Here is a 24,167-nt window from a genome sequence, read left to right on the forward strand (position 1 = left end):
GGAGGAAGAGAGGGATGGAATAGTGGGCGGAAAAAGAAACAGTAATTTCCCCTTATTCATTTAGTGATGTTTGGATTTTTTTGGAAGACTCAACATTTTGTTTTTGCTGGATCTCTGTTGTTTTTTTATTCTTTACCTTGTGGGTAGAAAGCTTAACAGTAGCTCATCTGCGTATCTTGCCCCGTCTTTCTGTGCCATCCTTGATTTTTCTTTGAATGAATCTCCTCCCGTATAGATAAATAGGTGCAGAATGATATGTTAGAAAGAACCGTGCAGTTTGGTTTAGCAATGGTGGAAGAGAGGCATAGTGCAACTGTATTAGCTATTTAATGTGTGGCTGAGCAGCATGGAATTGGGCTTTAGTAATTCCCAAATGCAATGTGTCAGACTGAGATATACAAATAGGAAGGCAAGAGGCTGTGTTAGGTCAGAAGTGGACCACAGAATATGTATTCAGAACACACGACCTTAAAATTGTAGACAGGGATTTTAGAGATAGCATTTGTTCAGTTGCAATGGGTTGGAGCAGGGCCTCTGCTTGTGAGTCTGGTGCCTGCCCATAGGAACTGAAGTAAATTAATTCCACTCCCTTAGCCCAAATATCTGGGATGCGAACATCAGTCCTACAGTGATTGCTGGATGCAAGGATTTAAATATGCTTTCTGAAAAAGCCTCAGATGTATTTGCGGGGTATTTCACTGCAGCAGGTGCTGCGAGGGTAGCAGTAAGGATTAAGGATCCATCGCAGAGTTTCTGACGGAGAAAGGGGAGGCTGCCTTGGGGTGAGGCTGTGAGGGTGGCTGCTCAGTCCGGGGGCATGGTCATGGCTGATGTCTGCTGCAGTCCTGAGTGACTGCAGTGCTTTAGATAGACCTCTGGGGCTGAGCTGTGATGGGGCCCTGGAGCAGGACTGGCAGAATCTAATGATGGTTTAAATCCACAGTACACCCACCCTTCTGTCTACCAGAGTGTAAATTCACTGCTGTTTTCTAATACAATCACAGGGCTTTGTGGCGAAGACTTCTCATAGATAGAGGAGATCAGATTCTCAAAGGTAAATTATTTAGCATATGTCCAGTAAATCCTATCAGCCTGATCCCCATGCTTTACCCCTTCTGATTCAGTCTCACCCCCAGAACCACCAGTTTGATCCAGTCCCATGTCTTAGCACAGAATCAGCTGTACTGAGCTGTTCTTGGGAGCTGTTTTGCCTAACTTGCTCTTGAGCAAACTTCCAGTGGTTAGTCCTGAAACTGCCAAAGAAACTGACCCTGTTGCTTCACAGTTGTTGCTATGCCAGAAAATATCCCTCTCCAGGAAAGTTTTTTGTATTTGTTAATGTTTTATCTATGACTTGTTTGCTTCAATATTACTTTTGGTCAAAGGGGAGGCAGTCCAGTAGGGTGGTCTTTAGGACGAGTTTAGTAACATCAGCAGAATAAGTTTTCATACAGAGAAGTCTAATTTCTCATTCTGGATCATCGCTCAAGACATTACAGGAATACATGTCAAGCAGCTGCTAAAGCTGACTCACAATTCCAACCTGTTGTGCGATTTTATTAAATGTGATTGATGCAGATACTTCTGCAGGGGAGCCAGGTCCCGCCTGGGATTTCCAGGCAACGAGAGAGGAGTCATCTGAAGCTGCAAGCCAACTGCCTTTGGGAATGGTATTGCTTTCTCTCATAACTTTGACAGGAGTGAGATGGAGAGCAGGGAGATGCGTTCTCTGAAGTCATGGTGGAGATGTGACTTTTTGCCCTGCCAAACTTCTCCTTGGACAGCCTCTTGCTCAAGTGAGCTCCTCTGGCAGCATCTTTTACTTGCTTGTCTATCCATTCCTGTGCTGTCCACGATAGCAGGTTGGTGATGCGATAAATTTCTGCTTGCATGTTCTGGAAAAAAAAAAAAGTTCACATTTTTCATTGTAAAACCATAGAAATATTCAGAAACAGCAACAAATTAGAGTGAGACCCATGCTTTAGAGAAGACATGGGATGGTGTAGCCCCGAGACGATGGTGCAGCCCTGTGTCATTCTAGGATGCCTGCTCTATTTTTCACTCTCGGCAGCCTTTCTCTCCTGCTTGTACAAAAACTGCTTACTCCTGAACTTCTCAACTCACGGGTCCCTCTCCCCCCTACAGGGACCTCATGCATCAAGGGCTGGCCAAGTGTTTATTGTGGGGGCGCGTGGAATGTGCGCGCATCCACTTCATTATCTGGTTAAAGCCCTGCAGTTTGAAAGAAACCCCGCATAACAAGGAGGGTGATAAATTAAACATGCAGATACACAACCCTAACAGCAGGTGATAACGGAGACAATAACAGAGACCAGACCTCTTTCAGCCACTGCCTGATGGACCATTGCCTCTGCCGTGGAGGGGGTGGTGGTGGTGGTGGAGGGAACAAGCCTGACCTGAGCATGGGAGATATCTGAGGGAGGCTTGCCAGCGAAAAGCTGTCTATGGGGTGTCAGGAAGGGCAAAATTTATTGTGGAGAGGTGGGGGTGTTACGAGTCATAAGAAAGCTCATGTGGCTGACTGTAATAGAGAACAAGTGGTTGAGAAGCTGCTTGGGACGTGAGCAGGGCTATAGGCTGGAAGGCAGTCTAGGCTCATGCATGTAGAGATTAAATACCAGATTTCCAGGAGGAATGGAAAAGAAAAGTATAATACAGCTTCCTCACATTAGAAGATGGCTGGGGCAGAGGCTAGATCACTCATATATATTCAGGAGGGCGCGGAGAGACAACATCACAAGATCAGAAGAGAGACTAATCTCTTGTTTACGCCAGTAGCCAAAGTGCATTTCTGTATTTCAGGCACAGGGTGTTTGAGGATGGAGATAAAATGAAGTCCTTGTCAGTGTGGTTTATAAGTAGCAATAAATCAGTCAGGCTAATACTGCAGATTAAAAATGCTGGAGATCAAACTGGCTGAAGATATAAATGATACATTTTTACTGTCACAGTGACCTACATAAACCTACATCACCATCGCCCTAATAACAAATTCATTCAGTGCAGAGAGAAGCAAGCCAGCCAAGCTATTTCCTGAGGGTTTGTGCCCAGCCTCACTGAAGACCCATTTTGCCATGTCCTCAGCACACCTGCCTCCCTGCAGAGGTCTGAGGTATTTACCTAATGCCGAAAAATGCTCAAAACTGAGCAAAGGGTTTCACAATTACTGAGAAGCAGATGTGCGGATGGACAGACAGCGTGAGTGCCTCCATGCTGTAAGGTACTGGGCGAAAAATCCTCCCAGTGATTCAGAGAGATTGCAATTTCCAGTCCCCAGCTGGCAAGATCAGGAAGGGTGAGCTCTCAGTAGGAAGATAAAGCTCTCGAGCTGTAGGGATTTTAATGAAATGAAATTTCTGACAGACGTTCTTACTCTTAGGAAGTCTGAGAAGCTGCAAATTAGCAGTAGCCTTCCATTCCTCATCCTGTCACCCTGTCTAAACAATGATTTGAAACAGTGGAGAGGGGGAAAGAGAAGCTTATCCCAGGACCTGTGCTGGCTAAGTACAGACTACAAGCTGGGTGAAAGAAGGCTGCTCTTTCTAGTTTGGAAGAGAGCTGAATATATTTGTATATAGCAGGAGCCTCCTGCAGTGGGGAGAAGGCTGTTTGGCTACGTCATAGAGCATCACCGTGAAGAAAGAGAGATTTGAAAATAACTTTAGTGAATGTGTAAACACATGTGAGCAGTAAATGTCACAGTCACTGTCTTGCCAGACCATTCAGGGTGTTGAGGTATGATAGAAACCAGTATTCAACAAGGGTAACAGAAAAAGCCAGCAAATTTGCTTTGTGAGAGGGCTTCAGCTCACTGCAGTTTCTTGGGAATTTGTTTTTTATTTATTTGGTAATTTGTTCCTGAAAACATCTTTCTCCACAGTTTGATTTTTCTAAAAGCATGAGAAATGCCTTTCAGGTCAACGCTTTCATCCGTCAAGCCCAAGGACTCTGTTTCTGACTCTGGCCATATCAGATGCCGCTAAAGGGCACACATGAGGCTGGCCACTTCTTGCAGGCAGTTCCCCTTGTGTCACCCCCAGTGTCCACATTTGTCTGATGGGGGTATTAGAGGGTATTTCTCTTCCTTGTCCTTTTTGTAGCTACCTGTGGACTTCTTTTCTATGAATTTATCTAGTCCTGTTTGAAGCTGCTGCTATTATCTACCTCCATAACCTCCTGTCACAAGTTACAGAATTGTAAAAAGCAAAACAAAACAGAAACACACTTTAATCTGTTCTAAACTATCTCCAAATGTTGCCTTCATGATTTTGTAATCCTCAAAAGTCTCTTTGCTTAGCGTTTTCCTCTCCACGACAGAGAGCCCAACATTTCTAGGTTCTCCACTGTCAGGCAGCTGCTTGATCATTTTGGTTGTTTTTCTCTGTACCTGTTTTAACTTTCTTGCATCCTTGCTCAGGTGCAGAGAGCAGAGCATGAACTGTGCTGGAGTGTGGTTAATCCAAAGTTATAAGTAGCAGCAAAACAATGCACTCAGACCTGTTCTTGGGACTGTTTTTCTTGATATTGTTTTGGCTTTTATTGATGACCAGGGACCTGTTAACGATGTCTTTTAAGATCTTTTTCTTTTTTGACATACCGCTGCTAGTTTTGGATCCAGCATCACATAGTTGTGGCCTTGATTATTTTTCCCTGCTTGCATTACCTTACATTTGTCTCCTCCCAAGCTAATCTGCCGTATGGTTGCCCATTTAGTTGTGTGTGGTCTTTCTGGAGTTCTTCATCAGCATGACATTTGGCTGCCTGAAAGACTTGAGTATAATCTGGAAATTTCACTCTGGGTTTTCTTCACCAGATCTCTTGCGAATACGTTGAACAAAAGTGGTTCCAGCATTTTACTTGAAGAGTGAAAAGCCATGTTAAGCCCTATCCATCATTTTCCATCCTTTAGCCAGCTCTCACATCATAAGAGAAGCCTTTCTTCCAACCCTGTGGCAACCTAAGTTTCTTTAACAATGCTCTTCCAGCATTATTTTGGCATGTCTCCATTCTCTGTGTTGTTATGACTAAAACACCCTAAATCTTAGCATCCAGATCAAGCTGCCTCGAAGTGCTACTTGATACAGACCGAACAGCTGCCTTTACTCTGCCACTGGGTTTGGGGTCAGGTTTGCTCGCAGTGGAGCCTGTTTTTCTTTCCTGAAAAATCGGTGTGGGTATGTTCTCCTGGACCAATCCTAGCTGTAATTAGGCTCAGGGAAAGCAGGATCCAAGTTTCCTGGCTGCATCTCCACTTCCAGCACCTCTGCATGGAGCGAGCCCAGAGAAGAATGGGGCCAGAAACAAAACCACTGCTCTGACCACAGCTCCTGTCCCTGCTTCTCCTCCTTCCAGAAATGATTATAGTAATACTGTTACTGTTAATTACTGTTAGCCTGTATCAACACAAGAACTTCCACCACACAGTCACAGCTAACTAGTGCTGAAAGAGGAAGAGCCAGTATGCTCTTTTTCTTTTTTATTCTTCTTTCTTTTCCATTTTTTTTCCCCTTTTGCTGTTCTCCACCCATCTTTTCTACAGTGATACTTTGGTGAGTGCAGAGGCCCATCAGCTCTCATCCTCAGCAGACAAGGCTCGAGGTTGTTCTTCCTTGTTCTCACTCCTTTACAAGAGTGTACAGTCAGTAATTTGCCAAGTGAGATAAGGCCAGGCGAGGGAATGAAGGGAGAATTATTATTTTTTTTTTCCCTGAAAGTTTTTGCGTTAGCTTGATTTGGAATAGTTATGTTTTAACATGTGTTTGTCATTTCAGTTGTTTTATATCTTTATCCTAAGCGGTTCATAATGTTCTTTTCATGCAAATATCCTCCCAGAGGAGGATATAACAACAAAGCAATTCCAAAAAGTCACCAAATAAATTAAAGTGCAAAACATTGGACCGTGTATTTTTTGAAAAGACATAAAGGGAGCTTAGGAGCCCGGGGGAAGGGGTTCCAGCTGACAGGGCCTCACAGTGGAGGGCTGGAGGTGGGCGTCTGAAACTGCTCTAATTTAACGTTTAAAAGAAATGCGTAATTGCATGGCCATTAGTAACATTTGCAGCTATGAATGCAAAGATAATAGCAGGCATAAACAAATCCAGCACTTTAAGAAGGAAGTTGGCCCTGTAGGCATTAGCGACAATGTTTTTCTTTGTGCGTTTTTTGGTCAGCCCAAATGCTATTTCATGGCCATTTTTCTTTATTTTGCCATTTACTTATATATTTATTTACCTTTCCTTGGAGATATTATCCATTCCTGGGGCGATGATACAGCGGTTCCTAGTGATACAGGGTTCCTAACAAGGATCTTTTCTAGTTTCTTAGTCTTACTGAATATTTTCTGTCCCAAACAGAGCAGAAAACACGATCTTACTCTGGATATATTGTCAGGTATCGGGAAGCAAAAGGAGGCTGGAAAAAAAGCTGAGTGCTCACAATAATAAGGTAGCCTGTGGAGACAATGTTAAGCTTTATCATGATGACTGGCCTTTCTGGTTCTTGGGGTTGTCTCCTCAACCTTGGGCACCATCAGCCTGTTGGATATTTGTTGGTGTCATGAGTCTAATAGATTTCTGTGAAGGGCTTGGAAACAGGAAAGGTGGTGATGTTATGGGTCGGCCCATGGTTGTGTTGTGGATCAGCTCAGGAAGGAGTTGGTGCTCCTGACTTTTGGACTGGGTTTTTGGTGCTGCAAGTAGAAGCTGATGACCATGGGACAACATTTCTCAGTAGCTGACATGACGCACTATGTCCGTGTAGCCATAAACTCAGCACAGGTAATAACAAAGCTTTTTTCCTTTTGGGCTGCTTGATTACGGAGTGGCTAAGGGGCGAAGGAAACACCAGGAGTCTTAAATGAGGAATGTGCTAAACTATAACACCTTTCTTTGTTGTATACATAATGTCTGTTGGGAAATGATCGTATATTTGGACTGTGCATTGTAGATTCTAAAACCCAATCTGCAGTCATTGTTTTGATACTTATAGATGAAACTCTGCCCTTGATATTTCCCATTTCTTCTGTTTTATATTACACTGTAGTATAAAATATCAAGTAAAATTGTTACTGTTTTCTTCCAGTAAATAAGCGTGTTTTTCTGCTTTTGCTATTTTAAAACATCATTTCAATGAGCTGGGCAAAAAACCTTGTGCGTGGTAGATTGTAGCTTAAGGCTAGAAACCACAGCACCCGCTTCTACCTCTTCAGGTGACACAAAACTGGCCTTAAGGGACAGGTTTGGACAAGTTCTGTATCTGATAGAGTCCTCTTATCAGATGGTGTAAAATCCCCAAAGATTGCACCCTGAAGACATTTCCCTACCCTTAAGCCCTGTTGTGGAAAAAAAAAAAAAAAAAAAAAAAAAAAAAAGGCAAAGGGTGGAAGAACAAGATAGTACGTGCAGGACTGTTGTAACTCCATCATCTTCTTTTTAGACATCATAATCTGTATCAGAGAGGTCACTACTTGTGATCGTGTATCAAAGACCAACATGACCCCCTCCAGAAAACCAGCAACCAGGCACCCCTGAAAGCTGTGCATTGCTGGGCTTTGAGATAGCATCAGCGTGTTGTGAGGGGAGCATGCTATGCACTATTGGGGATGTTCTCTGAGCAAAGGACACGTCCAGGGACATGAGTATGGATAGATAGGTAAGTAGACAGATGGATGGATGGATGAACTGCCTGATCACACATTTACTGCAGTACAAATATGAAGCCCCATCAACTGTACACCTCTCCTTGTTATAAAGTGCCCTATATTACAACTGAAGAAGATCCCATTTTAACTTATTTATCATCCATTCCCCCTTTTTATCCTGAGGCAGCTATCCCCTGGGCCATGACAAGGCAGATTTGCAGAAATTAAAGTGGAAACTGAAGTTCATAGTTAGGCTCTTTAACAAAGATGACAGACTTGGCAGAGACACTGTTTTCCTAGAACACCACGGCTTTCCCTGGTGAGACTTCATTGCTGCGACCCTGTCTTTACACCACAGAAGCTGTGACTGTCACCTCTCCTCATTCAAGCCTTTCTTTGTACTAACAGAGGTGCAAAATATCCTCTTATTTAACAGGCTTTAATTTGAGGAAACTCAGCAAACACTCCTTGCCTGTGGTTAGTATGTAGTTTGCCGTGCTCTTTCAGACGTAAAGTCTTGGCGACCCGTGGTGTTCCCTCGGGCTCAGTCTTGGGGCCAGTTTTGTTTAGCATTTTTATCAACGATCTTGATGAGGGGATTGAGTGCACCCTCAGAAAGTTTTCAGGAGATACCAGGTTAGGCAGGACTGCCCATCTGCCTTGAGGGTAGGAGGGCTCTGCAGAGGGATCTGGATAGAAGGACATTTTGGTGCTTGAGTGTGTGCAGAGGAGCAACAAAACTGGTGAAGCAACTAGAAAACAAGAGTTATGAGGAGCGTCTGAGGGCATTGGGGTTGCTTAGTCTGGAGAAGAGGAGGCTGAGAGGAGACCTCATTGCTCTCTATGACTACCTGAAAGGAAATTGTAACAAGGAGGGTGTCAGTCTCTATTCTCAGGTGACAAGTGACAGGATGCAAGGCAACAATGGCCTGAAGTGGCACCATAGGAGGTCTAGACTGGATATCAGGAAGAATTTCCTCAGGGATAGGGTGGCCAAGCATTGCAACAGGCTGCCCGGGGAGGTGGTGGGGTTCCCATGCCTGGAGGTATTTCAGAGATTTGTGGCTGTGGCACTAAGGGACATGGGTTAGTGATGGATCTAAATGCTTATCTGTTGCCAAGTTCATCCCTCGCTCCTGGTTGTGATCTTACTCATGGTCTCAGATGCACAAATGCTGTTACCTCAGTGGGTGCTCTTCTGTTTTATAAAAAAAAATTACAGTGTCTTTATTCTGAAAAGCTATGTTGTTTGGGTGAGAAGGATCCCAGGAGGCCCCCAGCTCAGGCTCCTGCTCACAGCAGGCTTGTGTGAGATCAATTAACATCTCATCTTTTCTCTCTCCGTTGTGTCCATATCTGGAAGAGAGAAGAAAAGCCCCGTCCAGTTACCTCCTGCCAACAACCTACTGATGCTGACATAGGTGGAGTCATCAGAATTTATGTGGTGAATTCTCCTAAATGAGATACTGCTTTCAGAGCTGATCCCTCAGCTCTCCCGTCCCGCAGCCTACATGTGTATTCAGTTGTGTCTCAGAGAAAAGCTCCTTTCTCCTCAGATTTATTTTTCTCCCTTTTTTTTTCCAGATTTATTTTCTTGGCATTTTGAAAATATGAATATATATTATGGAAGCATTGCTGAGGATCCAAAGGCTTCAGGCGTTTTATGATTTAATTTTTCTAAGAGGCATTTTCTCTTGCTGCGGTTGCTGATGTGAGAGTATTTATGGCCCTTGAATGCCATCCAGTGGTGGGAAGGCATCTTCCAGCCTGCTGGTAACTGTGTCCAGCCTGGCCAAGTTCACATGTAAAATTACTTCGAAATTAGCAGCAGATCATTCTCGTGCCCTATTTGTGGCGAAATCAGAAAGTGTTAAAAATGTATTTTACATGGCAGGTCACACCAACAGAGAAGCCATCTGGTGTTTTACAGTTTTTTAAAGTCTAAGGCAAAAATACATCCTATTTATCATTTGAATTTGTCTAGCTTTAAAGCCCAGCGTTCATGAGTACAACTGCAGGGACTGACTTTTACATCTTTATGATTTTTTTTTAAGGCAGAATTTTCTATTGGGATTTGCCAGGTAGTTCAGGAGAGCTAAAAAGTGAGGTAAGGGAAACCGCTTCATTCACCATTTCCGTGCAGGGCTTTGGAATAACTGTGAATTTTAGAAACTTGACACACAGATATTGCAAAATATGCCTTCTATTTATTTATTCATTTTGAATCTGATAAGGATTCAGTTCCATAGTCACAAATATGTAACACACAGATTGTAGGTAGCAACTTCCCATTTTTCACGTGGGACTTCTTGCAAATTCAGTTGAGCCTCTTCGATAAAAAGCAGGTTTGGTTAGAAGTTAAAAACATACCATCTTTTTTTTTTTTTTTAATTGTTTTTGATTAAAAAATGCATAGAATAGTAACAGTTCTTCAAATAGTTGTGATTGCTCAGTTCTTAAATGACAATTTAAAACTCGAGTTGTCTCTTTTTTCTCTGCCATTTTCCACTCCTGCAACTCAATGATGGCAAAATAGAATGAGGAAAAATAAGGAAAGAGGTAAGCAACCAGAAAACGATAACAAAGAAAAAAGGAAAAAAAAAAAAAAAAAAAGAACAATCCCTTATTTTTGTCATTTCTTCTTACAAAGAAAAGCATCTTTTTTATCTCTCTGCCAAACTTTGATTTTTCAGTCTTTCAAAACTCATGTTATCTGGGGAAAATTTTCCTGTTTAAAATGTTTTCTGCACAGTCACCTCTGCTTTTCAGTGAGATTCATGGCGAACTGCACTTTTCTTGCCTGCCAGCAAGATTACTCCATAGTGCTCAGAGCAGGGACCCCTTAAGCTGCCCAGTTCGAGACCACCAAATTGCAAGGGTCAGTCCTGAACCTCCTTTGTGGACCCTTCCTCGCAGATTGCCTGCAAGGATTTGGGGTGCAGAGATGGAGAGATGCCCATGCTGCCTCCACCTAACAGTTCCTGTCCCCCTGACAGTGCCAGGGGACATCCCAGCTGCTTGGTCATTCATTCTGGTGACCCATCAGCATGGTCCGTGGCACTGAGCTGGTTTATGACACCTAGCACAAATCCCAAACCTGGTTCAATAATGAATATCAGAGTCTATTCCAGTATAGCCACAGTTTTGGAGGATAAGTTTGGGCAAGGACAGACCGTGCCAGCTGGCCTCAGGGAGCAGAGAGCAGGGGTTTGTACTGTCAGCTGGCTGGGTGTCCCCAGTTTTCGTTTACAAGTCCTAGGCAGAATTTATTGTAAATATCTCTTATAGTTATGTTTGGCATTAGCATTAATGGCCCCTCAGTCCTTAGCCTTTGTGGTAGCTAAGGAGTGGTACCTACACCTGTTTTCATTTCATCCTGAGTGTTTAAATAATTTGTGTCTTTGGGAGGACTGGTGTGGGACGGGGACTGCAGGATAAGCGCTGCCAGTGGTTTCTCCAGGTATATTTCCAGGGAAGTCATCACAAGAACAGTGGCCTACATATGGGGACTGGCACTCCAAGACTGTCTCTGAACACTGATTCCTGGAAACAAATACCATTTGCTTCTGTTGGTGTTGTTTTCCTTAGTCTTTCCGTTCACAGACGTATTCCCAATGCCTTTTTTTTTTATAATGTTCCTACATACTCTTCTCTTGATGAGGCAAATCACATCTCTCTTTTATCTGCTGCATAATTCAAGGAACAAAGTGCTCTTAGCAGCCAATATTTGTAGCAGTTCTTTTTCTCCAAGTGTTGCAAAACAAGCACAGATGACCAAACCTTAAATATTAAGAGCTTAGTATAAAAAAAATGAAAATATTAGCATCCATCACCTTTTAAGGGTACCATGCTTTCGAGTTTCCCTGCCTTCCCCGTGTCCCTGTGGAGGGACAGAGGAAGCAGTCCCTTTTCTTAGAGTTATTTCTTACTTTGCTTTCTGCCGCTGAGAGTGCAAACATTCCTGCTGACAGCCCGTGCCTGTCCACTAATTTCTCTCTACCTTATGGTGGCATATCCCATATCTGCCAGCAGATGCCATCAAAAGTAACAAAAAGCAAGAAGCTACAGGTTTGCAGGGAAGGACAGCCCTGCTGCTTTCCTGCCTTCTCCTTTGTTCGCCACGGCAAGGCCAGAGAGGGGAAAGAAATATTAAAGAACAGACTAAAAATAATTCAAAGAACAGGTTAAAGAGCATGTTAAGTTTGATGTCATCAGACTGACCACATCTGGTTAAACAAGTACCAAAAGAACAAGTGGAAGCCACCTCTGCATAATTAGCAACTATCACAGTGAATTAAAAGAGTATGGGGAGGTTTAATGTGTCTTTGCACTTAGAAAAGTGCAAATAGTGCTTGAATAATATAATTCCTGAAAAAGAAAAGCCTTCTGCAAGACTGGCCAGAATAACTCTGCCACCCGAGAAGATGTAGGACATGCTTTTAAGCAACCAATCTGTACAGAACTCCTCGGTTCATGAGAAATAGTCAGTGTGGATTTGCTGAAAATAAATCATGTCAAAGAAAACAAGTTTCATTCTTTGACAGGGTAATGGCCTACTGTATATGGGGAAGTGAGAAATATAATTTACCTTGCATTTAAGTCAAACTTCTGGCACAGACATTCGATATATTATTTGCAAACCATGGCAGGGGCTGGAGAATTTTTTCCTTCCTAGAGCAGTGTGAAAATAGCTGAAAGACTACACTCATAAATAATTATCAGGGGTTCGCTGTCGAATAAGGAGGAGCTTGCAAATGCAGTCCTGTGGGACCAGACCCGAGGGCAGCTCTAATCATTGTTTTTATTAATGACTCGGAGGATAAACTAGATGGAGTGCTTGCAAAGTCTGTGGATAACGTTAAGCAGTCAGTGCCTGTATGTACCCTGGGGGATAAGAATTCAAGCTGATTTTGATAAATTGGGCAAATGTTCCAAAATCAAGGAAATGAAGTAAAAACAAATGCAAGTGAAAGTGCAACGCTCAGGAAGTCTTATAGTGAAGCACGTATCTAAAAATAACTACCTACAAAAAAGCATTGCAGCAACAGAATAGAAGCCTGTTGTCACAAGCTGCACAGAAGTAAAACAAGCATTGCTAACTCAAAAAAAAAAAAAAAAAAGAAAGAAGACAAATGACACCTTTTGCTGAACCAGCTGGACAGGAATCCATGAGAAGAGCACCTCCTTGCCAGCAAACATGTGAGTAGAGGCAACCCCGTGCCACCTGAGAGCTGCTCAACCCTGTCCCACTTATATTCCCAGAACTGGGAGTGAGAAGTTCTTGAGAAGTTACTGTTTTGTGGCTGCCTGCTAGAATTTTACCTCGGAAACCTTCCCTGCTGCCTTGCTAGAAAGGGCCTCAATAGCCTCACCTAGAAAACATCTGCGAAACTTTCCCAGCAAGTGCTGCTTGTCAGTGCTCCACTGCACTGCACACGAATCCAAACTTTAGGTGACACTTCATGAAGTCATTTGTTTCCCTGTTGCCACAAACGAAGCCCGGACTTTGATTTTCTGGGGACTCTGCCAGTTTGGAAAGCATATTTTCACAGTGTTTCTACCATTTGTTTCGCAGAAACTCTTTTCAAGGAACTGCTAAGATCTGACAAATAAACATCAGTGATTTATCGCTGGGGTTAATTGGGAATACTGCTGTTTCAAGATGCTCACAGCACAAGTGGCTGAGGGCCATACTGCCGGTTTGTTTTGAAAATCTCCTGAAATACATTCCTTTTTGTTTTCTTTCTTTGAGGGAGAGATTAAATGTTTGAAAATGGGTGTTAGGAAATGTGGCTGTTCTCGGCTGTCTTTGATATCCTTTTAAATTCCCACTCATTGCAGCTACCACCGCACTGTGCTGTCATGTAAGAGGTAGAGGGAAATTTATATAGTTGCATTAATGCTACGTTACACACTTTATTAATTCACTAAATGTAAGCCACAGCTCCTCAAGAGCAGAAAGTTGTCTTCTTAAGATGTCCCTGCATCAGGAGTACTAACCTGTGGATGAGAGGTGAGGAATGCATATAGGGGCCACAGCTGTGCCAGCTGAATTCACCACCCAAAATCAGTCTCTGGTGAGAGGTTTAGGAGATGAGTGGGGCTGGTTTGTTCAGGCTGAGATTTTGTTTGTCACACTGGTATCTTATCTGTGGTAGCCCAGGCTATGCATAAGCAAGTGCTGCTGTACTTGGAGCCAGACCTGCTAGATGGGGTTTGTCATCCCATCTGCTAGATGAGCAGGGAACCACTTGTGCTCTCCTTCCACAGTCAGTGCCCACCAGGGATATCTGAGACTGCCACAGGAGGATAAAAGGTTATTTTATTTACAAGGATGATGTACTTCTTTGAAAAGCAACTTTTTTCATGCATGTATGTGAGGCATATGAAAAGCGATCAGCTGTAAAGCCTGTAGCTCAGAGAGACACTTTAGAGATTTCTCTTGCTGCTAAAGGTCATTTTATTTTTTTATTATTTTTTTTCTTCTGGTAAACACACACTTGTTTAAGTGATGTGCTTCCTGGAATACTTTGCTCCTGAGATAAGAGTTGCTGAAGAGTATTCTGATAGTTAAATGTACACTGTATGGATCATTTCATACTTACAAGTACTTTTTGTAATAGGCACTTAGCTAAAGAGGAGTAAAAGATCTGAATTGTAGATTGAATAAAGGCTTGTTTCTTGCCATCTTCTGCTCCTGTTGACTTCAAGGAATGCTGATTGGTTCTCTTTTTCGCTTAAGAGGGGCTTATGACTCAGTGGTCTCAGCCTCCTCGTGGACTGAAAGCTGCAGAAAAACAAGCATCTTAAGAAAAGGTCTGTGCAGTGGGGTTTTGGTACTGACCTCGACCTCATCACTATTAGGCATGAGATAGTCGTATTTTATTTAAACCCCAGTCCTTGCTGGAGTTTTGTTGGAAACCATGTGAAATCAAATGTCTTTGCCATTGATGATGGAAACTATTTTCCTTCACTGGGAGTGAAATTTGTTTAACATGCCTAGATACCAGGGCTACCTCTACCTCTTAGAGAGACAGGTCCCTGGCTGGGGCTCATTTGTCTCCTCATTGCATCGTGATGAAGACCACACAAGTTGCTCAGCTGTCTCATTTCTGGATGGCCAGAACTGGGTGAAACAAACCCCTCCTGTGTGTTTCCTACAGCACCAGTCGCTAACTGGTGAGGTGAACCTCAAAAACACTGCCGCTGGGACAGCAGAGCAGCAAGCACCCTGTTGAATTGTGCTCAGCTTGCTAGTTGGAGCTCTGCCGGAGCACTGCTGGGGCTTGAGGCCAAGAGGAGGACACCAAGGAAGACAAGGTGGTTGGTGGTGCCCAGAGGAGGACACCAAGGAAGACAAGGTGGTTGGTGGTGCCCAGAGGAGGAGGCCACTGGGTTGGGAGAATCAGAGCACTGGAGAGCCCATGAGGCTGGACACAGGTAGGAGGTGATGGTGAAGACTGTCCTCAAAGACATAATTTTGCAGAGCGTGGTTTCTAGTACAGAACACTGAATGTTTGTTGTCAGCCAAATTTTGTGCTTCTTTCCCATGTATTTTTGAGCAGCTACAGTTTGCTCAGCAAATGTTAGTATTAAGCAAATTTGCGATTTGCTATCAACAAATGTTCTCAGTGGGAGCTGGAGTATAAGTATTAATACCTTCTTCCACAGCTGAACTGAGCTGAAGAGGTGGTGGTGTGTGTGTGTGTGTCTGTCAGCAATTGCAGCAATGCAGCAGTCTTCAGCCTTAAAAATACATGACATTTGAGGCAAACTTTTCCGACTACAGCATCTGAATAGCTGCAATCTATTTACGGGCAAGACATAAGCAGAAAAGGAAGGAAGATTTGTCAGGTGATAAGTGTTCAGAGGCTGCTGCAAGAACAGTGCATTTTTATTTTTTTTTCTCTTTGTGGTAGACGGGATGAAAAGCAACATGCTCCAGTTGCAGCAAGAGAGACTCAGATGAGACAGTGAATAAAGCTTACTGTTGCTGAAAGAAATGAAGCCAGGAAATAGGCTGTCTGAGGGAACTGAGGCATCTCCATCACTGGAGGGCTTTAAGAACAGATTGAACGAACATTTGTCAGAAGTGACATGCCTGTAGGTGACCCTGCCTTAAGGCTGGGGAATGGATGAGACCCTTCCAGCCCCAAGATCCCTTGGCTGTCTGAGATGAATTATTTACTGCAGACAAGTCCGTTGGCATCAACACCAAAGCAATGTATCTGTCAGACTGTTTAGATCCTCACAAGTGCACACAATAAGCCTAACAGCTGCAAGTTTAATGCTTCATGTATAACTGGGGCTTATTTCCTAAAATGAAGCGAGGGATTCAGGAATTTATGTAGGAAGCTTGTTTTGAAAGGTGTGAGTGTAACACTTACTGCTTCTAATATTGCAAACTGGGTCATACAGCACTACGCTTTCTAAGGAATGATTTTTTTTTGGTGTTTTGTTTGTTTGTTTGTTTGATATACAAGTTATACTCAATTCAGATTAAGACTCAAGTGGTCTAGCAGGCCCCCTTGGCTCTGCCTGATTTTGTAGCTAGCAGTAGCAGGCCTTCAAACTCCAAAATCTGTGCCTGACAGGTGTCTGTTGGTAAATGACAACACAGTCAATGTCCTAGTGACCACCAGGAGCACTGGGATGACAGAATGGTGGCAGAAATGGTGGTGATCTGGGTTACTGCCATCTCAGCCAATATCAGCAAGTGTCATCATCGTCACACCCTAGGTGTCAGTATAAGTACGTCTTAGAGAAAAAACAGGGCTCCAGAATATGTCAGCATTGTATCTGAAAACGATGTTGGTGCACGTGAATTGTGGCAGTGACTGATGGGGCCTCTCTGTATGAAGAAACTGCTCCTCCCATGATTGCAATAACAACTGCCTGGCTTTAAGGGATATAGGTGGGGTATATGTGCCCAGACAGCAGCTCCAAAATAGCTGGGCATACTTCTGATAGGGGAGGAGGTGGTGAGGCCTGGCCTGGGACAGGAGGATGAGCTGGGGAAGCAGCAGATGACAGTAGGGCTTGTAGGCCTCCATGGTAAGGATGGCCACCATGAACTTGCTGGCGGTGTGCTCCTAATCAGGAAACCGATGTGACCAGCCTACAGAAGGGAGCAATCACTGTGTCAGTACTGGGATTTTGGTGAGCTGCCGCTACAAAACTGGTGGCTGCTCTGGGCCCAGGACCATGAAGATCCACCCGCATTCTCAGATTAGTGGCCTAAGGGCCTAGTTTTAATGAAACTATAGTGCTGGAGACTGATCCTATCACCATAATGTTCCTCAAAGCACTTGTGCCTCTCACTTGCATAGCCGTGCAAACCAGACTGTCCTGGAGAGCTGCTGCACAAGGGTGCAGGTCACACATGGATTCAGGGCTATTGCCAAGGCAACAAGTTTGCATCATGGTTGTATTTCTTTTTTCCACATGTACACCAAGGATGTTTTTGCACAGGACATTACTAAATATTTCAACAACGCAGCTACATCATCAGTTAGAAAAGAAATGCTATCAAGGAAAATTGATACCCATTAACCCATTTGTGGTACATGAGCAGGGGATTTCTTCCTTCCTTTCCTTCCTTCCTTCCTTCCTTCCTTCCTTCCTTCCTTCCTTCCTTCCTTCCTTCCTTCCTTCCTTCCTTCCTTCCTTCCTTCCTTCCTTCCTTTCCTTCTTTCTTTATCTTTCTTTCTTTCTTTCTCTCTCTTTCTCTTTCTCTTTCTCTTTCTCTTTCTCTTTCTCTTTCTCTTTCTCTTTCTCTTTCTCTTTCTCTTTCTCTTTCTCTTTCTCTTTCTCTTTCTCTTTCTCTTTCTCTTTCTCTTTCTCTTTCTCTTTCTCTTTCTCTTTCTCTTTCTCTCTTTCTCTCTCTTTCCCTCTTTCTCTCTTTTCTTTTTTTCTTTCATTAGTCGACCTAGAAGACTGGCCTTGTTTTCATTCGTTTTTCCCTGTGTGCTCATGTATTCACTACAAAAAGTTGGCCCTTTCCTTCATCTGAACATGTATTCCCACCTTTATTTCCTTGGTTAGCCTTGCTGTTTCCAGCAGTCTGTAGGTTACCCATGACTATTTTGAAGAAGTGAGGTAGGAAATACTTTTATGTGATTCAAAGAAAGACCAAAGCAAGTGCTTAGTGGGAAAAAGAAGAAAACTATCTCTCTAGAAGATGTGCTATTCACACAGAGGGTGTTTTTTTGAAGGCTATTTTTAAAAGGTGAAATTAAAAAAAAATCATTCTTGGATGACTGTTTCAGCATTGAAGTGTACGTGCAGCTACCTACAGACAAGGCAAGGGTCCAAGCCACTGCTGGAACCAGTAAGAATCTAGTGCTTAATCTGGGTGTCCTACAGGTAGGTGTCTGGGGATACCTGGGGTGCTTTACAGCAAAGCTCTTGCTTTGGGAAGGCACAGATCTGTGAGGCCTCTGTTATGCCTGGGCATAGGTGTCTGTTTCAGGATGAAATGAATCACAACCCCTGACTCCAGAGGCTGAGCTGAGCAGATCTCTCTTGACAGTAACAGGAGCTGTTGGAAAAAATGGGTTAAAAGCAGAAGAATAGTGAGGAGGACTGTAAATACATCCAAGTGACCTTGCAGCTGGGAATACATACAGCCTGGAGAGTGGTAATGTAGGAAAACACATATATCATACTCACTGTTGTTTATCCTCTGTGTGTTTGACAAGTAAAACATCTGTGTATAGATAGCATAGGTATTTGGTAGACTTGGAGGTACCCCATCAGACATGCTTGAGGTCCCTGCCTTGGTATGGAGAAGATCAAAGCACAGTAAGGATCACAACATGGCAGTAAATGATGTTTGTGTGAACCCTCAGTAAATAGACATAAACAGCAGGTTGGTGACTAATCCTCTAGCATGGATCGAGCTCAGTGGTGCCTGTGTCCCCACTTGTGTGCTTCTACCTGGGTGTTGTTCTGTGGATCCCCTGGTTGGCAAGGTAATGAAAATAAATGTATGCGTTGTGAGTCTGTGGTTATTCCTGCTGCCTGCCTGTGCTGGAGCTGACAGGCCCCCCCCACACAGAAACTTCTCAACACATATCTTAATTTCGGTATCTTCTTCTGCAGCCAGACCCCATCCTGTCTGTCACCACTCCATGCGCTCCTCGATACCCCTCTTGTACCCCAATCTCAGTCTCACTAGGCAAAGGATATGACACAACCTTGACCATTTGGGATTTCAATTCATTTTGCATCTCTGCTGGCAAAGAGCAGCTGAGCTCTACACTCTCTCCTTTTTAAGCAAGAGATTACATGAAATAATCAGGGCTTTCATTTTTGGCTTTAGAAAACAATGTGCTTAAGAACTGGGCAACAAAAAGCTTTGGATCACTTAAAATTCTCTACCTGCAAAGCCAAGTACTACTTTTTTTTTTTTTTTATGACCTTCATGTAAGACATAAAGTAGCAATTATTTTGGCAGGAATTAGAGAAATAAGTGGAAAAATTGCTTTTGAGCCAGTGAGAGGTCTTATAATTATCAAAGCTTTTGAGTTTTGCTCTTTAATTGATTTGAATATTTAAGATACTCACTTGTCATTCACTATACATTAAGTGGTAGATTGGTAAAAAAAAAAAGGATCACAAAATTGTGATTTACCAGGAAAAAATGAAAAGATTGACTTGAAGAACAGTGCTTGACACACCTGAAGAGCAGTGAAAACAATGTGTGTGTGAAGTTGGTAAACAGCTGTATTGGGTTTACAAGGCAAGGTTTTGGTAGTGGGGGGCTACAGGGGTGGCCTCTCTGAGCAGAGCCCAGCAGCTGCCCCACGTCAGATCAGAGCCAGCTCCAGATGGCTCCAAAAGGGACCTGTTGCTGGACAGGGAGCGATATGGGGTGGGCCTCTGGGAGAGCAGAAGGAAAAATATTGCTGTGTGGCAGCAGCTGGGAGAGAGGAGTGAGAAAATGTATGAAAACCAGCCCTATAGCCCCCAAGGTCGGTGCAGCAGGAGGGCAGGAGGTGCTCCAGGCAGGCAGCAGCAGTTCCCCTGCGGCCTGTGGAGAGGCCCCTGGTGGAGCAGGCTGTCCCCCTGCAGCCCATGGGTCCCACATGGAGCAGATCTCCACGCTGCAGCCCCCCATGGGTGGAGGAGCCCCCGGGGGAGCAGGTGGATGTGGCCTGGAGGAGGCTGCGGCCCATGGAGAGCCCCCGCAGGAGCAGGCCCCGGGCCGGAGCTGCAGCCCGTGGAGAGGAGCCCACGCAGGAGCAGGGGGTCTGGGGGGAGCTGCCCCCACCCGTGGGGGCCCCATGCTGGAGCAGTTTGCTCCTGGGGGATGGACCCCGTGGGACGGAGCCATGTGGGAGCCAGGGCAGAGGGTGACCATGAAGGAGCTGTGGAGACGAAGCGTCAGGGACTGAACGCAGCCCCCATTCCCCATTCTCCTGCGCTGCTTTGGGGGGAGGAGGTGGAAGAGGGTGGATGGGTGGAAGGTGTTTTGAGTTTTCTTATAGTTTCTCACTGTTTTAGTCTGTTAATGATAGGCAATGAATTCTATTGATTTCCCTATGCCAAGTTTGTTTTGCCCATGTTGATAATTTTGAGTGATCTCCCTAACTTATCCCAACCCTTGATCCCCTCCTTCTTTTCCTGTTTTCAACATATTTTCAACATATTTTCTTTCCCTTTTCCTTTGAGGAAGGGGAGTGAGAGAGTTGCTGCAGTAGAGCTTAGCTGTCTATGAGGATTAAACCACCACAAAACCCTGAAAACTACCATCAGAAAATGTTCACTGTAAAGTAATTGGGGAAAGTTAGGGCACAGAGAAAATTCATCAGTGTAAGCAGAAGCCTATTGGAAGAGATTTGTGTCCAGAGCAACTCCTGGCTGTTTGCTACTGCTTGGCTCAAAATGTCCTTAAAAATGTTTCTCTGCTACTTTCAAAGAACATTTTAAATGGGAAGTGCTTGAGTTTTAGGCTTGTGCATGTTAATTTTTTATCATGTTTTTGCAAATATGTCTAACAAGTGGTGTCTGAAACTTGCTTGTGAAATAAACTCTGCTAATAAACGGAACTGAATAAGTTAACTTAAACATTAGCTTTCCTTTTTCAGCCCAAACTGCCCTTGTGGTACTGTAGATCTGATGCAGGCACTTGTCTGGCACTACAAGGTAAATCCGGGCATTTAAGTGTGTTTCTCAAGGTGATGGTTTCACATCCATACTGAGAAATGGAAGTTTTCAGCTTGGTGGCGCTTCTGCCTTCCTGCTGTCTGCCCTCCCGCGGGGTGCTGACACCCACGGCAGTGGTGTGCTCCTGGGCTCCGGGGCCTGTGAGCCCAGCGGGATGAGCCTGGTGGGTCAAAACAAAAAGTTCTCCATCTTATGGCACACAGGAGCAACATGCTCAGCCATGCACCCAGGTTTCTTGGTCTCTCCAGCTCCATGAGGTTCTGGCGCCAGGAAGTTCACTTCCATACCTCTGTTTTCCCTGCGATGTGCCATCTCCAGTCTGCAACCACACTCCTGTGCAAAGGAAGGCAATCCTTGACAACTGCGAATTAAATACAGACTCGAGCTGTGTCGGCGTTAAAGGAGCTTCCCAGACAAGTGGGATGATGGTGCAGAGCATATCTTCTCTGTGACATTCCAGTATTGGGCAGGGGCAGGGGATGTGCAGCCCACCTCTGTCTCCTGTACCAGGGGTCGGTGTAGAGGCATGAAATTGTCTCTGCCTCAGGCTGCTGGCCTGGGTAGGAGGCAAGGCGTACTACAAGAACAGTGAGCCTTCTAGCTCAGATGACAGCAGGCAGTGTTTTTTGTGCCGATGATGGTAGTTCTGTCCCTAATGGTGCACATGCATAAGTAGAAGCATAATACATTTAACCTGTCACTTTAGCTTGCCTAGCTTTTTTCCTGTCATTTCAATGCCAGGAGTGTTGATCTCAGAGTACCACAGAGTGCAGAGAGCTCTTGCAGAGATACAGAATTGATGAGAAATACAGTGAAAATTGGTAGGGAGCAAATCAAGAGGGCAAATCAACCTTCATCCTGCATATGTTCTAGCTAGGCTGCTGTTCCACATCCTGCTGCTCATGTTTGCTGTGGCTTTTGTTTAACTGCTTGAGAGATGCACATTCTAACCTATGCGCTGCTGATGAAGTCAAACTGACCCATTCAATATAAAGGAAATAGCTCAGTAAAATTAGTCTATCAGGATAAAGAGGGAATACGTGGAAGAGGGAGGAAACAGAGAGAGAATCAAGAAAACCTAAAATAATCAGCATTCAGGCAATGTTGGCTACTGTAACTCTGAAAGCCAGCTTCTAAGTCAAATTTTCAGTCAACCTTCAAAAATCGCTCCAAATTTTGTTCATCAAGGGACTGATTCAAAGGCAGTTGAACACAGTACCAGGTCTACCACTGTCTTGTGTGTCTTGATGAAATCCAAAAAATGTTATGGGCATGCAATATTTTTAAAAATTAACACAACGGGCTGATCCAGAACTTTTTGAAAGTTCGTTCTTTGAAAACAATCCCCTTGAGAAGATACCCTGCAGGTTGTTTCTTCAATATAGAAATAGCTGTAATCTTTGAAGAGAATGTGTGGGCCTCCAGCCTTTGCGTGCTGTTAGTCCTCACCATTGCCTTGAAGTGACTGTGCTGGCTCTGTCAGGATCCATTGATAAGGACTGATTTTCCAAAGAGGAAACACTCAGCCCCTCCCGCTGTCCACCTTGCCACTATCTCTTCCTTGCTATGATTTACCATATGGCTGGGTGACACTCACAGGGATATAGTAGCATGTGCTCAGCTCTCTCAGGTCTGCTTTCCTGGGAGTTTCTGCTGCAGGTTGGAGGGAGGTCACTAGACATGGAGCACATGGGGTGTGCTGGGCCATAGGGAAGGAACAGTGCCTCACTGAGACGTCCTCTGGGTGCAATGCTGGTGCAATGGCTTGTCCCCCATCTGTCACCTGTCTGTCTGCCTCTCCTGCTCTGCCACCCGCAGTTTCTCTAGCTTTCTTCCACTAAAGACCAGTGCCTGTTTGCTCTTTTATTTCTCTTGCTGGAGAAGAACGAGTGCAGCCTCTTACTGACCTCTATTAAAAACACAAATATACTGTTCCCTAGCAAGAAGCAAAACTGTTCCTCATGAATCTGATTATGATCTGTGACTTGTGTGTGTATGCAAACATTGGACCAAGACAAACAAGCTTAATTTTGCAATCCTAGATTAACTTCTGTGACCTAATTGGATTAAATTCTTCTCTTTCTGCCTGCTTCAGAATGAATGACCAGTCATAATATGGAGAAGTTCTGCTGAAATTGCAAGAATGAGAGAATATTTTCTTGTTACTCTGTATTTAACAAGTGATCCCTTTTATCTCTTAAATGCAAATTTATCAATAAAAGAATGAGAAATTGCACTGGAGTATGTATAAATCAAAATAAAGCTCTAGCTGGTAAGCTTGATTTCAGTGGTCCAGTTCTCCAATCCAAAAACTCACAAGCTGGAGGTGTTAACCTGGTTTTGTACTTATTAGAGAAATACGCTTCTTGGAGCTTATCCCAGTGCTTTAGCAGCTTGTCAGGCTGTACCTCCTAAAAACAATTGAGATATTTTTTTCTATTGCCATCACAGAAGTGGTAGTCATTTGTGACTTTCTATTTCTCTGAAAAGGTTGTTGTGGAAGGCATTGGAAAGAAACAATCTTTTGTGTTCTTGTTAAATCCATGGGAAGGTCACTCTGCTTGCTGCAGGTAACTCAGGCATGAACATGTGATTTCATGTTTTGATTCTTAGTACTTAAAATTAATAGCCAGAAGTTGAGTCATTTCACATTACGTGCAAAACAACAGTTTACAAAGGAGTACAAATTCTGTCCTCCCTCTTCCCAGAAGTTGTGTTTTGTTTCTTAATTGACAAATTGTGCATCTTTTATAAAGCATAGTTACAAGAAGACTGCTTTGTGCCTTGTCTCATAGAAATGTGTCCATCTGCAGTCATGTGGTATATGAAATGGGTATTGCAGGCACAATACTTCAGAAGAGTTGAGTACCCCAATGACATGGGACCTTGCACCAGACAGAAATGAGGGTGAGAATTTGTCATGCAGGAAATTAATCCATGAAAACTTCAGAAAGCTGATCTATATGCTAATGTATTTTAAGAGTGCAGTGCAAACAATTGGAAAAGGGTAAAATATGGGGGGGGGGGGGGGGAGCATTTCCATCACTATTTTTTGCATCTGGGGACCATACTAGACATGGCAGTAGTTTCTATGCATAGAAACCCCATGAGGGAGGAGAAGAGGGATATTTATTAAAAAGAGATCTTAGAAATCATAGTGCATGGGAAGCTATCGTGGTGTGTTATACAGCATCTTTCATTTGGAAGACTCTTGATGCATGTTAGGAATCTGGTTTGTAGTGAATCTGCAATGAAACAGTGGCAGAGGCTGCAGAGCAGCACCATGGAACAGCAACATCCACAGCCTGATTTCCTGAAATCAAGAGCAGAGTGATGC

The 24,167-nt window shown here is 43.8% G+C and overlaps 1 long non-coding RNA gene across 5 annotated transcripts in view; it reads left to right on the forward strand.

The window, feature by feature from the left end:
- The first annotated feature begins 1,223 nt into the window (after window positions 1–1,223).
- Window positions 1,224–24,167, forward strand: part of LOC140002227 (uncharacterized) — a 55,608-nt gene continuing 32,664 nt past the window's right edge. For 4 of the 5 annotated variants that reach the window (XR_011808470.1, XR_011808469.1, XR_011808471.1 and 1 more), the window contains exon 1: window positions 1,224–23,400. This is a non-coding gene — a long non-coding RNA (uncharacterized lncRNA). The remainder of the gene's footprint in view (window positions 23,401–24,167) is intronic. The other variant, XR_011808472.1, reaches the window with a different exon arrangement.

Source organism: Anas platyrhynchos, chromosome 3, assembly GCF_047663525.1.
Source record: "Anas platyrhynchos isolate ZD024472 breed Pekin duck chromosome 3, IASCAAS_PekinDuck_T2T, whole genome shotgun sequence".
Lineage (NCBI taxonomy): Eukaryota > Metazoa > Chordata > Aves > Anseriformes > Anatidae > Anas > Anas platyrhynchos.